This window comes from Lonchura striata, chromosome W, assembly GCF_050655825.1.
Source record: "Lonchura striata isolate lonStrDom1 chromosome W, ASM5065582v1, whole genome shotgun sequence".
Classification (NCBI taxonomy): Eukaryota; Metazoa; Chordata; class Aves; order Passeriformes; family Estrildidae; genus Lonchura; species Lonchura striata.
In genome coordinates this window covers 40900116-40914009 of record NC_140743.1, presented here as the reverse complement: position 1 = coordinate 40914009, position 13894 = coordinate 40900116, and positions in this window count along the sequence as shown.

The following is a 13894-nucleotide window of genomic DNA, read 5'->3' as shown; positions in this document are numbered from 1 at the left end:
CCAGGCCCCAGCCAGAGAAGAGGACTGGAGGCACTGATGACAGGTAGGGACAAAGAGAAGCCAAGTCTTGGTGCCCTGGGGCACAGCAGCGTCTGTGGCACCAAGGGCTGTGAGGAGACACCTTGTCCTGAGGCACTGGGGCCTCCTGGCACAGCCCCAGCCAGGCTGGGCACTGTCACCCCCTGGTCCTGCCCTCAGCATCCCCCTCTAGCCCACATCCCAGTGGCCTCAAGGATCTGCAGGAAGGAGTCCCTGGGGAGCCTTGGTCAGGAATGGCCCTGGGGGCTCCTTCATGCTCCCAGGGACTGCAGGTTTTTCAAAGGACTTTGGATTTTGCTTTTGCCTTGGAGTCTCTGAAAGGTTTGTGCAATCCTGGCCTCCAATTATCTACTTTAATTAGTCCCTGGAGAGGCTTTGTCAGTAACAACACTCAGTGGGGTTCATTAATGCTTCAAGGTACTTCAGTTCTTTTAAGGTACTTGGTGTTTCCCTTTTGATCCAGACTCTGTGAGAGGTTTGCGAAATCATGGCCCCAATTATGTGCTTTAAGGAGTCCCTTGATAGCTTTGTGCTGACACTCAGTGGAGCTCATTAATGCTTTGAGATACTCAAGGAATTTAAGTTACTTTGGATTTTCCTATCCACACTGAGTCTCTGAGAGGTTTTTGTGCCATTTTGAATCTCTGCGAGGTTTTTGTGCCATCCTGGCCTCCAGTTCTCTCCTCCAAGGTGTCCATGAGGAGCTTGTGTTTGGGATGGACCTCAGTGGCACCCATTAAATGCTTTGAGACACTTTGGGTGTTTCCTCTGACTTTGACTCCTGGAAACGTTTGTGCAATCTCCTCTCAGGCCCTGAGGTTCCAGGGTGACATGGTTTGACACTGGCACGATGCCAGCACCCCCATGAAAATGCAATTCCCCAAATGATTTGCTGTGAGATATGATCAGGAACAGAGCAGAGTAGGCCCAAACTTAATAACAAAGGAGAAACTTTATTAAACTACTACTACCATAAAAGGGAAAAGAAATAAAAAAACACTAAATCCAAAATTAAAACCTTCCAAAACATTCCTCCTCTCCCCCCCCCCCAATTCCAACAAACCACAGTGAGACACAACTTGCCCCCCCCAATCAGGTTCCCACCCTTCAGATAATCAATACTCAGTCATCAAGGGAGAGAGGAGTCTCTCCTGTGCCATAGACCCCCAAGAAACACAATTGCCACCTCTTGTGTTTACATGTCACACATGGCACTGCCCGGAGAAAAAAAATTGCCATGGTGACAACTCTCCTTTCAATGCACAGTGCTCTCACCACAGTGCATGTGACTGCTCTTGGGATTTTTTCTTTTCAAGGATGCTCTGCCAAGAGGGGAAAAAACAACAGTTCAGTTTTTTATTTTTTTGGGACCACAGTCCCCCTCATTTCCCCCTGGGGCTGGGGGGGTCCAAGAACAGAGATCTTCTCTTCTTCTTCTCTGAAGACAGGGGACACCACCACAAACCCTCCTCAACTTTTCTCTGTTCACTCCACTCCTGTCTTTTTCTCAGCTGCTAGAGCAGGTCTCTTGGCTCACCGGGCTGGGCATCCTCCTAAAATACAGTCGCTCTTGGAGAAGAACATTGGTTCAGTTTATGGCTAACAAGAGAAATTCTGCCCAAAAAGCCATTCCATAATCTCCTCCCACCTAGAATTTCTCCTTCTAACATCTCAGGTCCCAGACTGTCTCTTCTCTTTCAAATCGAGGAGGAGTCATATTTCACAAAGCCCTCATCATCCAAAAAAGGGTTAAAAGTCTCAAATTTCCCAGACAGCCGGTGGGCTCAGGCCTCTGCCTCCCACACTGGGCACCTCCCACCCTCCCTCTCTTCTCCTTCCCCATGGTGTACTGCTGGCACCGTCACTGTCTCTTTCTCTCTCTCTCCAGAGAGACTCTGGAAGGGAAAACGTGAACACTCCAGATTTTTCTCCTCCCTTCCATCCACACGGGGCCAGCCCAGTGTCCTGGTTTAAGGCAAATTTGGGGAAAGAACCCCCAAAAGGGTTCCTTTAGAAAAAGCAGATTCAATTGGCCCCTCCCCCCAACCAGTTCGGGAAAGATACCTCTTTGGAGAAAAGTGGAAAAAACCTGTTTATTAAACAAGCAAACTTAAACAATATTAAACAATAAAACTTTTTGCCACTCCAGGAGAGAGACAAACTCAGAAAAATCCCCCCAGGCTGCAGCTCAGCTCACTCAGTCTCTGATCAGTCCCTCCGTCGCTGGAAATGCCATGGCCCAGGCCCGGCCCGCTGGGCCGCAGGTGCTGCTGCTGCTCTTCTGGTGTTCAGTCCAGAGCAGGTCCAAAGAAAGGAAAAAAAACACAGACCAGGGAAATTCTTTGCCTCAGCTAGCTAAAACTAACTAGAAAAAGCAAAGGAGAGCTCTGTCTCACTGTCTGTCTGTCTGCAGACAACACAGTCCAGGAGCAGGAATGTGGAGGAGGGAGTGCAGTTCTTGAAAACAAACTCTGCGCTTCTTCCCCCCCGCCTTCACTCTTGGAACAAGTCTTAAAGGTGTAGAACTTATTATTCAACATAAACAGGGCAGACGATTAGAGATAAAGGCATGAGACAGTCAACCTAGGACACTCAGTTTCAGTCCCTCCACCCTTTGGGCTTACCTCAGTCAGGCTGCAGGGCTTCCCCTCCCCCACCCAGCCACCTGGCTGGGGGGGAGAGTCCTGCACTGCACTCTGACCGGAACCAAAGAGAGCAAGTTTCCCTGGGAGTTCTGCTTATAACCCCTCTGTGTTCTCAGAGGCATGTCCAGCCTTCAATTGGTCAGCCCAAATGTCAAAATCCAACCCTGATCACTCACTGCTTTGACCCTCTTCCTTCTGAGAAAATTCTTTTCCGTGTCAAACCACAACACAGGGCTCAGCTCCAAATGCACCACGGGGCTCATTAAGTTCAAGCAAGTCCTGACAAACCATGGCTCTGCCTTGATTTCCCTCTGCTCTTGTGCAGTTCATCAGGAAAGTTTCTGTAGTGGTTTTGGTTCGCCAATTTGAGATTTCTGGGCCAATGCATCAATTAGTGTGGTCAGTTCAGTGTTGGCTAATTACCAGCACACTCACTAGAATATACTTACTTATTTCCTCCTGTGAGTTAGGATTAGAAGAATGGCAAGTTAGGCTCAAAACTTTAAAAGTGTATAAAGAAAAGTTTATTAATAGTAACTAAAATAATGAGTAATAAGAATCAGAACAAAACTTTCAGAACACTTCCTCCCTCCATACAACCTGCCAATGTAAAGAGACAAAACCTAAAATTTTTCAGTCACTTTACCACCTCTAGAATAGTCTTTCTTCAGTTCACTTAGGGAGAGAAGTTCCTCTTGTTAATGTAATGGGGACTTCTCCACAAGAAAACAGTTATCTCATGGCTTTTCATTTCCATGAATAGCAGCTGCCTGGAAAAATCTGTAATCGTGAAGCCCCTCCCATTTTTTCACAGATTTCCCCACAGCTGTGTGTCATGTGCCATGTCAACTTATGGGCTATCAGTTTAAAGATGAGCTGTTTAAGAGCAAAGGTAATCTTCATCTATTTCTGAAATCATCTTCATCTCTGGGAACAGAGGTCTTCTTCTCTCCCTGGAGGCACAGGGTCTCATCACTCTTCTCTCTTTGTTCAAACTTGTAATGGGATCACAGCTACTGTAACATTTGCTCACTTTAGCATGGAGGCCTTTGCTGAACAAGTCATCTCCCCATACTTTTCAATGCGTTACAGAGAAAAAGAGAGTCTGATGTATCAATTACATCCTTCTCCATAGCTTTACCAGAGGATTTCAGCCCCAAGATCAAGGCATCTCCTCATCCCTCCCATCTGGGACTCAACTTCCTCTTCACGGACCCTGGTATCTTCATGTTGCTCTTCTATGTGCCTGCACTTTGTCCTTTTCTCTCACTCGAGGGAGGATGGAAGCACTGGAAGAGTCAGTATGTCACCTGGGGCCTGCAGATGGTTATGTATCCCCGGCCGGGCTCAGTGGCCAATTCTAATTTTGGCCATGGTTCCTGGACATGAAGACTAGTTCTTTTCCATAGGAATGAAGGAACAGAGCACCACTGTTTTAGGGCCTGATGAGAGGTGACCACCAGAGGACAAGGCCAGCCAGAGCTGGCAGGTTTTGTTCTGAGAATACCCTTGAATATCGGAAATTTTTTATGCAGAGTGTCAGTTTTGGCAATGGGCATCTGAAAAGACAGACGGTTCCTTTCCATACAAAGGAGCCCCAGTGCTCCAGGAGCTGATGAGAGGCAGCCCTTGACATCCCAAGATCAGCCAGACCTCTCAGGTAGCCCCTGGAATCAGATGGGATACATCTCTCTGTTAAGGGCAGAAGGTTTTTAGCTCATAAACTGACAGAACTTGTTGAGAGAGCTTTAAACTAGGTCTGAAGGGGAAAGGGGATGCATCTGGGCTGTCTGGAAGTAGGCCCAAGGGTGGTAAGCCTGAGTTAGGGGTGAAATCAGTAGCCCAGCTGAGGTGCATGTACAACAATGCATGCAGCATGGGTAACAAACAGAAAGAGCTGGAGGCCATGGTGCAACAGCAGAGCTATGATGTAATTACCATCACAGAAACATGGTGGGATGACTCACATAGTTGGAGCGCTGCACTAGATGGCTGCAAGCTCTTCAGAAGAGACAGAAAAGGGAGAAGAGGTAGAGGGGTAGCCCTTTGTATTAGGGAAGTTTTGGATGCCATAGGTATTGAAACTAATGACAATGAAGTTGACTCCCTATGGGTAAGAATTAAGGAGAAGGCCAACACGGCTGATGTGGAAATCCAGGGCTTCCCTCTGGCTGCCCTGGAAGGTCTGGGACCCTGGCAGGAGGTCAGGAACCCCCCTGTACAGAGCCCCAAGAGACACTGTCTCTGATCTCTGTCTATGGAAAAGAATTTTCAATCTTACAGGATGAATTACAAGCTCTGAGTGTTTTATATAAGTAATAATTAAGTGTGGCATGGGTGCAAAAGTAAAATTTTAGGATTCTAGATAAGGGGTCCAAAGGGGACAAGATGGAGGAAATTGGGTGTGTCTTGTCCTTTTTCTCCTTCTTCATGCCCTCCATGTTTCCCTGTAGTGTTGGCATTTTTCTATTGGTTTAGGCTGGGGACACACTGTTCAACGTAGATGATAGATATTGGCACATTATTGTAAATATAGCATACGTAGTTTTTGGTATATAATGTTTGTAGCATCCCACTGAGGGGCAGAGCCCCACACGCTGCCCTGCAGGACAGACCTGCGGCAGGGCAGCAGAACATGTTATAGATAAGCAAGAATAAACAACCTTGAAAACCAGCACAGATGAATTATGACTTCTTCTTTGGCAGGGGGCTGAAAGACAGAGGCTTTCTACAATATCGGAATCATCAATACCACAGATTCCGACAGGCTGACATCCTACTGGGAGTCTGCTATCTCCCACCCAAGGATGAAGAGGTGGACAACTTATTCTATAAGCAACTGAACAATGTTTCAGGATTATCAGCCCTTGTTCTTGTAGGTGATTTTAACCTACCAGACATCTGCTGGGAACTTAATACAGCAGAAAAACAGCAGTCTAGAAAGTTTTCAGAGTGTGTGGAGGATAACTTTTTGTCACAACTGGTGGGCCAGCCCACCAGGGGAGGGACTATGTTAGATCTGTTGTTCACAAATAGAGATGAACTGGTGGGTGATGTGGAGGTTGCAGGCTGCTTGGGGCACAGTGATCATGAAATTATAGAATTCTCAATAATGAGTGAAATAAGGAGGAATATCAATAAGATCTCTACACTGGACTTCTGGAAGGCAGACTTTGGCCTATTTAAGAGACTTATTCAGAGATTTCCTTGGGAAACAGCCCTTGAAATCAAAGGAGTCCAGGAAAGATGTTTAAGCTTCAAAGCAGAGATCTTGAGGGTGCAAGAATAGACTGCCCCTGTGTGCCAAAAGACGAGTTGAGGAGGCAAATGGCCAGTCTGGATGAGCGATGACGTTTTGAAAGAACTTAGAAATAAAAAAAAAAGTATCATCCTTTAAGGAGGGACTGATTTCTCAAGAAGTATTTCAGGGAGATGCTAGGGCATGTAGAAAAAAAAAATAGGGAGGCCAAAGCTCAGTTTGAACTTTACTTGGCAACTTCTGTTAAAAATAATAAAAAAAGTTTTTACAAATATATTAATAGTAAAAGGAAGGGTATAACCAACCTCTGTTCCTTAGTGGATGAGGCAGGAAGCCTAGTAACTAAAGATGAGGAAAAGGCAGAAATGCTTAGTCCCTTCTTCACCTCAGTCTTTAGTGGTAAGACAGTTTGTCCTCAAGACAACTGTCCTCAGGGGTTGGTATGTGGTGCCAGGGAGCAGAATGGTCCTCTTGTTATTTGAGAAGAGGCAGTCAGAGAACTGCTAGGACACTTGGATATTTATAAATCTATGGGATCATATGGGATCCACCCCAGGGTGATGAGGGATCTGGCAGATGAGCTTGCAAAGCCGCTCTCCATCATTTATCAAGAGTCGTGGCTCACTGGTGAGGTTCCAGATGATTGGAAATAGGCCAATGTGACACCCGTTTATAAAAAAGATAGGAAGGAGGATCCTGGTAATTGCAGGCCAGTCAGCCTGACCTCAGTACCTGGTAAGGTCATGGAACAGTTTACATTGAGTGTCATCACACAGCACTTACAGGGTGGTCAGGGTGTCAGACCCAGTCAGCAGGGGTTTAGGAAGGCAAGGTGTCCTGGGTTGTAAGATAAGCTTGTATTCTATTTGCCATCTGTTGAAGGCAAACCTGTTGGGCAGGTTTTGTTATCATTTCCAAGAACCGGTTTTGTTCCTAAGAGGTAATGGTTTGCTAATGGGCCATTGACTGATTCAATGCAGGGCTGGTAACATAACACCATCCTATTGTGAGATGTTTCACCCAGAGGGGGAAGCCAAGCACTCTTTTATTGGATATAAGGGGGTACCTTTTTGGGGACAGAGCAGCTCTTTACTTTGGGGGATTGCCAGAGAAGCAGCTCTCTTCGGCGGCACTCGCAGCGAAGCAGCCGGAGCGCACTGAGGCGACGGCGGCGGAGCTCGGAGGCAACCCCGGCGCAGAGGAAGACCGGCCCCACTGCCACCAGATCTTCAGAGGAAAACTATACCCTTCTAAAGATCACCACTGCAGCTGCAATTCATCAACCACTGCAAGGGGAGCAATCCTCCCAGCAGGACTGCTACTGGCACCCCGAATCCTCAGGTTCTGGACTTTTTCACTGGTTTTGTTTGTACCGATTGCATTTGCCTTTTTAAATTGTTGTCTAGTTTTCTCCTAGTAAAGAATTGTTACTCCCATTCCCATATCTTTGCCTGAGAGCCTTTTGATTTAAAACTCCTAGTAATTCGGAGGGAGGGGGTTTACCTTCTCCATTGCACAGGAGGCTTTTGCCCTCCTTCGCAGATTCCTGTCTTGTCGAACCAAGACAGATTTTGGCGCCCAACGTGGGGCCCGAGGGCATTGAGAGGGAAAAAGGATTAACAGTTCTTAAGTAATTTGGTTTTGTTTTTTGTTGTTGTTGTGTGTAGAAACATCTTAAGCATCACCATGTGGTCTAGTTTACCTTGGTTTGGGTGGCATGTGATCGTAGCTATACTTTTCCCATTTGCAGACCCTTATCTAAAAATGGGTCCTATAACTAAGGCTACGGTGTCTATTGTCAAGTTTGGCTTCTGGGTTAACTGGGTGAGGAATTCATGGATCTTTAATTTCCTCTGGAAGGCAGGTACATGGATTCATAGCTATCACACATTAACTGTATGTTTTTGGGGTTACTTTAATAACGGCACCTACTGCGAGGAAATAGCGCCTGGGCAAACTTCCTCCCAACCTTTTAACCATCTTTTTGGGTCTGCTCCACCACTTCTCAAAGGGTTAAGATCCTTTCTAAGTGCTAATGATACCATACAATGGGTGGTGTTGTTGATAGTCCTGTTATATTTAGCATTCAGAGATAAGGGAAGATTAACCTGGATAACTACCCTCACACCTACACCACAGACTCGAGATGCTGCTGCTCCAGAGCCTGACCCTGCCCCACAGCCCACCTCAGAAATGAACCGCCCAGATTGGGTGAGGGTTCTGGTTAAGGAGATACGAGAGATGCTGAAGGAGTGCATTTCCCCAGCTGGTGAGAAACCGGCCCTTTGCCTTGAGGAGGGACAGTCTAATAGTACAGCTGTGGAACCCACAGATGTTACAACTGTCCAGGTTCCAGCTGAACCACAAAGGCAGTCACAGCCAGCAGCAGTTGCCCCGGTAGAAACAAGGAAGTCTAAGGTGAAAGCAGAGCACCCTGCAGATAGAGACAGGAATGGAGGAACCTCACAACCCACAGGGGAGCCAGAGATTGCTATCATCACCGAGTTCCTGACGTACGAAAGTCTTCGTAATCTGCATAAAGACATTGTGCGACGAGGGCGTGAGGCTTATGCTGCCTGGCTACTCCGGGTTTGGGATCTTATGGGTACAGGCGTGCAGCTGGACGGTGGTGAGGCAAGGAACTTGAGACCCTTGACCCAGGACTCGGGTATAAATCAGGTTTTTGTAATGGAACCCGGGTCCCTTTCTCTCTGGGAGCGGCTCTTAATGAGTGTCAGGGAGAGGTTTGTCCACAAAGAGAGAATGCAAGAGCACCATCATAGAATGCGCTAGAAGACCCTCAAGGAAGGGATCCAACAGCTGAGGGAAGTGGCAATATTGGAGGTACTCTTTGGGAGGGATGGACGACACAATAATGACCCCGACAAGGTCAGGTGTACGGGACAAATGCTGTGGAGTCTAGCAAATCTTGGGCCATCTCAATACACCACTTTCATTGCAACAATCAATGCCGACGCCCACCGGGAGACAGTGGGTTATGTTGCCAACAAATTTAGGAATTATGAGAGTATGATTAATGGCCCAATGCAGGCTCATATCTCAGCTGTGATTAAGGAGTTTAAAGAGGAGATGAGGGAGGAGATAAGGAAGGTTAATACAGCACCCGTGAGAGTCACAGGCCCCAGAATCAGCGCCCAACAATCCCCAGCTAGAGAGAGAGGGTACACCCCAAGGGCTAATCTGTGGTTCTTCCTGCGTGACCATGGGGAAGACATGGGGAGGTGGAATGGGAAACCCACTTCTGTCCTGGCAGCACGGGTCCGTCAACTTAAGGAGGGAAACTCTAACCGGGGGAGTTCCACCAAAGTGAAGGTAGCCTCAACCTCCCGTGACCAAGCTTGTGGGTACGATCTGTCAGACCCCCTTGAAGGGACCTCTAGTATGTATGCCCAGGAAAGGAATGATAACCAGTGTTAGAGGGGCCCTGTCTCTAGCCAGGGAGAGGCACGGGAAAACCGGATCTTCTGGACAGTGTGGATCCGATGGCCTGGCACATCAGAGCCACAAAAATATGATGCTTTAGTTGATACTGGTGCACAGTGTACTCTGATACCATTGGGACATGTGGGGGCAGAGCCTGTTTCCATTGCTGGTGTGACAGGGGGATCACAACAATTGACTCTGGTGGAAGCCGAGGTGAGCCTGACTGGGAAGGTGTGGAAGAAACATCTTATAGTGACTGGCCCAGATGCTCCGTGTATCCTAGGCATAGACTTCCTCCGGAACGGCTATTACAAAGACCCAAAGGGACTCAGGTGGGCTTTTGGAATAGCCGCTGTAGAGGCAGAAGACATTAGGCAATTGAACGCCTTGCCTGGACTGTCAGAAAACCCCTCTGCAGTAGGACTCCTAAGGGAGGAAGAGCAACGAGTGCCAATTGCGACCTCGACAGTGCACCGCCGGTAGTATCGGACGGATCGAGATGCCGTGATCCCCATCCACAAAATGATTCGGGAGCTGGAGAGCCAAGGGGTGGTCAGCAAAACCCACTCACCCTTCAACAGCCCCATCTGGCCTGTGCGCAAATCTGACAAAGAATGGAGATTGACTGTGGACTACCGTGGCTTAAATGAAGTGACTCCGCCACTGAGCGCTGCTGTACCGGATATGCTGGAACTCCAGTACGAGCTGGAGTCCAAGGCAGCAAAGTGGTATGCCACCATTGATATTGCTAATGCGTTTTTCTCCATTCCTCTGGCAGCAGAATGCAGGCCTCAGTTTGCTTTCACCTGGAGGGGCGTGCAGTACACCTGGAACCGACTGCCCCAGGGGTGGAAACACAGCCCCACCATCTGCCATGGACTGATCCAGGCTGCACTAGAAAAGGGTGAGGCTCCAGAACACCTGCAATACATTGATGACATCATTGTGTGGGGGAGCACAGCGGCAGAAGTGTTTGAGAAAGGTGAGAGGATCATCCAGATACTACTAGAAGCTGGCTTTGCCATCAAGAAGAGCAAAGTCAAGGGACCTGCCCGAGAGATCCAGTTCCTGGGAGTGAAATGGCAAGATGGACGGCGCCAGATTCCCACTGAGGTCATCAACAAGATCACAGCTATGTCCCCACCAACCAGCAAAAAGGAAACACAAGCTTTCCTGGGTGCCATAGGTTTCTGGAGAATGCACATTCCTGAGTATAGCCAGATTGTGAGCCCTCTTTATCTGGTTACCCGAAAGAAGAATGATTTCCACTGGGGCCCTGAGCAGCAACAAGCCTTCACCCAGATCAAGCAGGAGATCGCTCATGCTGTAGCCCTTGGCCCATTCAGGACGGGACCAGAGGTCAAGAATGTGCTCTACTCTGCAGCCGGGAACCATGGGTTGTCCTGGAGCCTTTAGCAGAAAGTGCCTGGGGAGACTCGAGGCCAACCACTGGGATTCTGGAGCCGAAGTTACAGAGGGTCTGAAGCCAACTACACTCCCACAGAGAAGGAAATCTTGGCTGCCTTTGAAGGAGTTCAAGCCGCCTCGGAGGTAATTGGCACAGAAACACAACTCCTCCTGGCACCCCGACTTCCGGTGCTGGGGTGGATGTTTAAAGGAAAGGTTCCTACTACCCACCATGCCACTGACGCCACATGGAGCAAATGGATTGCCCTCATCACTCAACGCGCCCGTATTGGAAACCTGAATCGCCCTGGGATTTTGGAGATAATTACAAACTGGCCAGAAGATGAAAACTTTGGTCTCACTGATGATGAGGCGCAGGTACAAGTGGCAAGGGCTGAAGAAGCTCCACCATACAACCAACGACCAGCAGAGGAGACCTGCTACGCTCTTTTCACTGACGGTTCCTGTCGCATTGTAGGGGTGAACCGGAAGTGGAAAGCAGCCGTATGCAGCCCCACACGCCAAGTTGCACATGCTACCGAAGGAGAACGTGGATCAAGCCAGCTCGCTGAGCTCAAGGCCGTTCAGCTGGCTCTGGACATTGCTGAAAGGGAGAAGTGGCCAAAGCTCTACCTTTATACTGATTCATGGATGGTAGCCAATGCTCTGTGGGGCTGGCTGGGAAGGTGGAGGAAGGCCAACTGGCAACGTAGAGGAAAGCCAATCTGGGCTGCTGATATATGGAAAGACATTGCCTCTCGGGTGGAAAAGCTGACGGTGAAAGTCCGTCATGTAGATGCCCATGTCCCCAAAAGTCGGGCTAATGAGGAGCACCGAAACAACGAGCAGGTAGATCAGGCAGCAAAAATAGAGGTGTCAAAGATAGACTTAGATTGGCACCATAAGGGGGAGTTGTTCCTGGCTCGATGGGCTCATGATGCCTCAGGTCATCAGGGCAGAGATGCCACCTACAAGTGGGCACGAGACCGAGGGGTGGATCTAACCATGGACAGTGTTTCCCAGGTTATCCATGACTGTGAGATGTGTGCTGCCATCAAACAGGCCAAGAGAGTGAAGCCCCTATGGTATGGTGGGCGGTGGTCCAAGTACAAATATGGGGAGGCCTGGCAGATTGACTATATCACACTGCCCCAGACACGCCAAGGCAAGCGCTACGTGCTGACCATGGTGGAAGCCACCACTGGATGGCTGGAGACTTTCCCTGTACCTCATGCCACTGCCCGGAACACCATCTTAGGCTTGGAAAAGCAAGTCCTGTGGAGACACGGCACCCCTGAGAGAATTGAGTCTGACAACGGCACCCATTTCACGAACAGCCTTATCAACACCTGGGCCAGAGAACATGGTATCGAATGGATATATCATATTCCCTATCATGCTCCAGCTGCCGGCAAAGTTGAACGGTGCAACGGACTCCTTAAGACTACCCTAAAGGCACTTGGTGGGGGAACATTTAGAAACTGGGAAATTAACCTGGCAAAAGCAACCTGGATGGTCAACACCCGGGGGTCTGTCAATCGAGCTGGCCCTGCTCAGTCAGAACCCTTACACGCAGTAGATGGAGATAAGGTCCCTGTAGTACATATGAAAGGTATTTTAGGGAAAACTGTTTAGATTAATCCCACCTCAGGCAAAGACCAACCCATTCGTGGGATTGTCTTTGCTCAAGGACCTGGTTACACTTGGTGGGTAATGCAGAAAGATGGGGAGACCCGCTGTGTACCACAGGGAAACTTGGTCTTAAGTGAGAACTGGGTGTAAGATTTCATGGTGTGCAGATGGAAATAGAATAAGGGGTGGATAATGTCCTGGTTTGTGAGATAAGCTTGTATTCTATTTGCCATCTGTTGGAGGTTGGGGCAGGTTTGTTATCTCTCTCAGAGACAATGGTTTGCCCCGTAGAGGCAATGTTTTTTTTATACACTATTGACTGACTCACTGCCGGGCTGGTAAATGTAACACCATCCCATTGTGAGAGGTTCCACCCAGAGGGGGAGGCCAAGCACTCCTTTATGGTATAAGGGGGTACGTTTTTGGGGACAGAGCAGCACTCTCTTTGGGGGATTGCCAGAGAAGCAGCTCCTTTGGCAGCACTCGCAGAGAAGCAGCCGGCGCGTGGTGAGGCGACGGCGGCGGAGCTCGGAGGCAACACCGGCGCAGAGGAAGACCGGCCCCACTGCCACCAGATCTTCAGAGAAAAACTATACCCTTCTAAAGATCACCACTTCAGCTGAAATTCATCAGCCACTGCAAGAGGAGCAGCTATCATTTCAACCGGACTGCTACCAACACCCCAAATCCTCAGGTTGTGGACTTTTTCACTAGTTTTGTTTGTACTGATTGCATTTGCCTTTTTAAATTGTTATCTAGTTTTCTCCTAGTAAAGAATTGTTACTCCCATTCCCATATCTTTGCCTGAGAGCCTTTTAATTTAAAGATCCTGGTAATTCGGAGGGAGGGGGGTTTGCCTTCTCCATTGCACAGGAGGCTTTGCCCTCTTTCACAGACTCCTGTCTTGTCAAACCAAGACACATGGGAAGGAAAGGGTGGAGTCCCAGTGTTTCAAAGGTTGATTAGAGGAGGCACCAAGGAGGTCAAGGCCAGCCAGACCTGTTGTCAGGGAAGAATCCTTAGGCAAACAGAATTTGGGAGGCCAAACCCCACTTTTGTTTATGGGCGGCATCTGGACAAGAAGAACAGTTCTTTTCCATAGGAAGGAAAGTACGGAGCTCCAGTGTTTGAAAGGCAGATGACAGCTGGGCCTCAGGAAGCCAAGGGAACCTGGACATTCCTAGCAGTTTTTGTCTGGGAGCTGTCCTTGCATATAAGGAATTTTTGAGGCAGATTCTCAACTTTGAACATGGATGCCTGGACTTGAAAGATGGTTTCTTCCATGGGAAGAAAAGCACAGCCCCCAGTGTTTTGAAGGCAGGTGAGAGGTGGCCCCCAAGAGGCCAAGGCCAGCCAGAGCTGTCTGTCCTGGCAGGTTTCATATGGGAGTAATCCTTGGATATAATCAAATTTGGAGGAGTGGGGCGGGAGCGCGGCAGAGGAGGAATCCCAATTTCAGCCATGAACC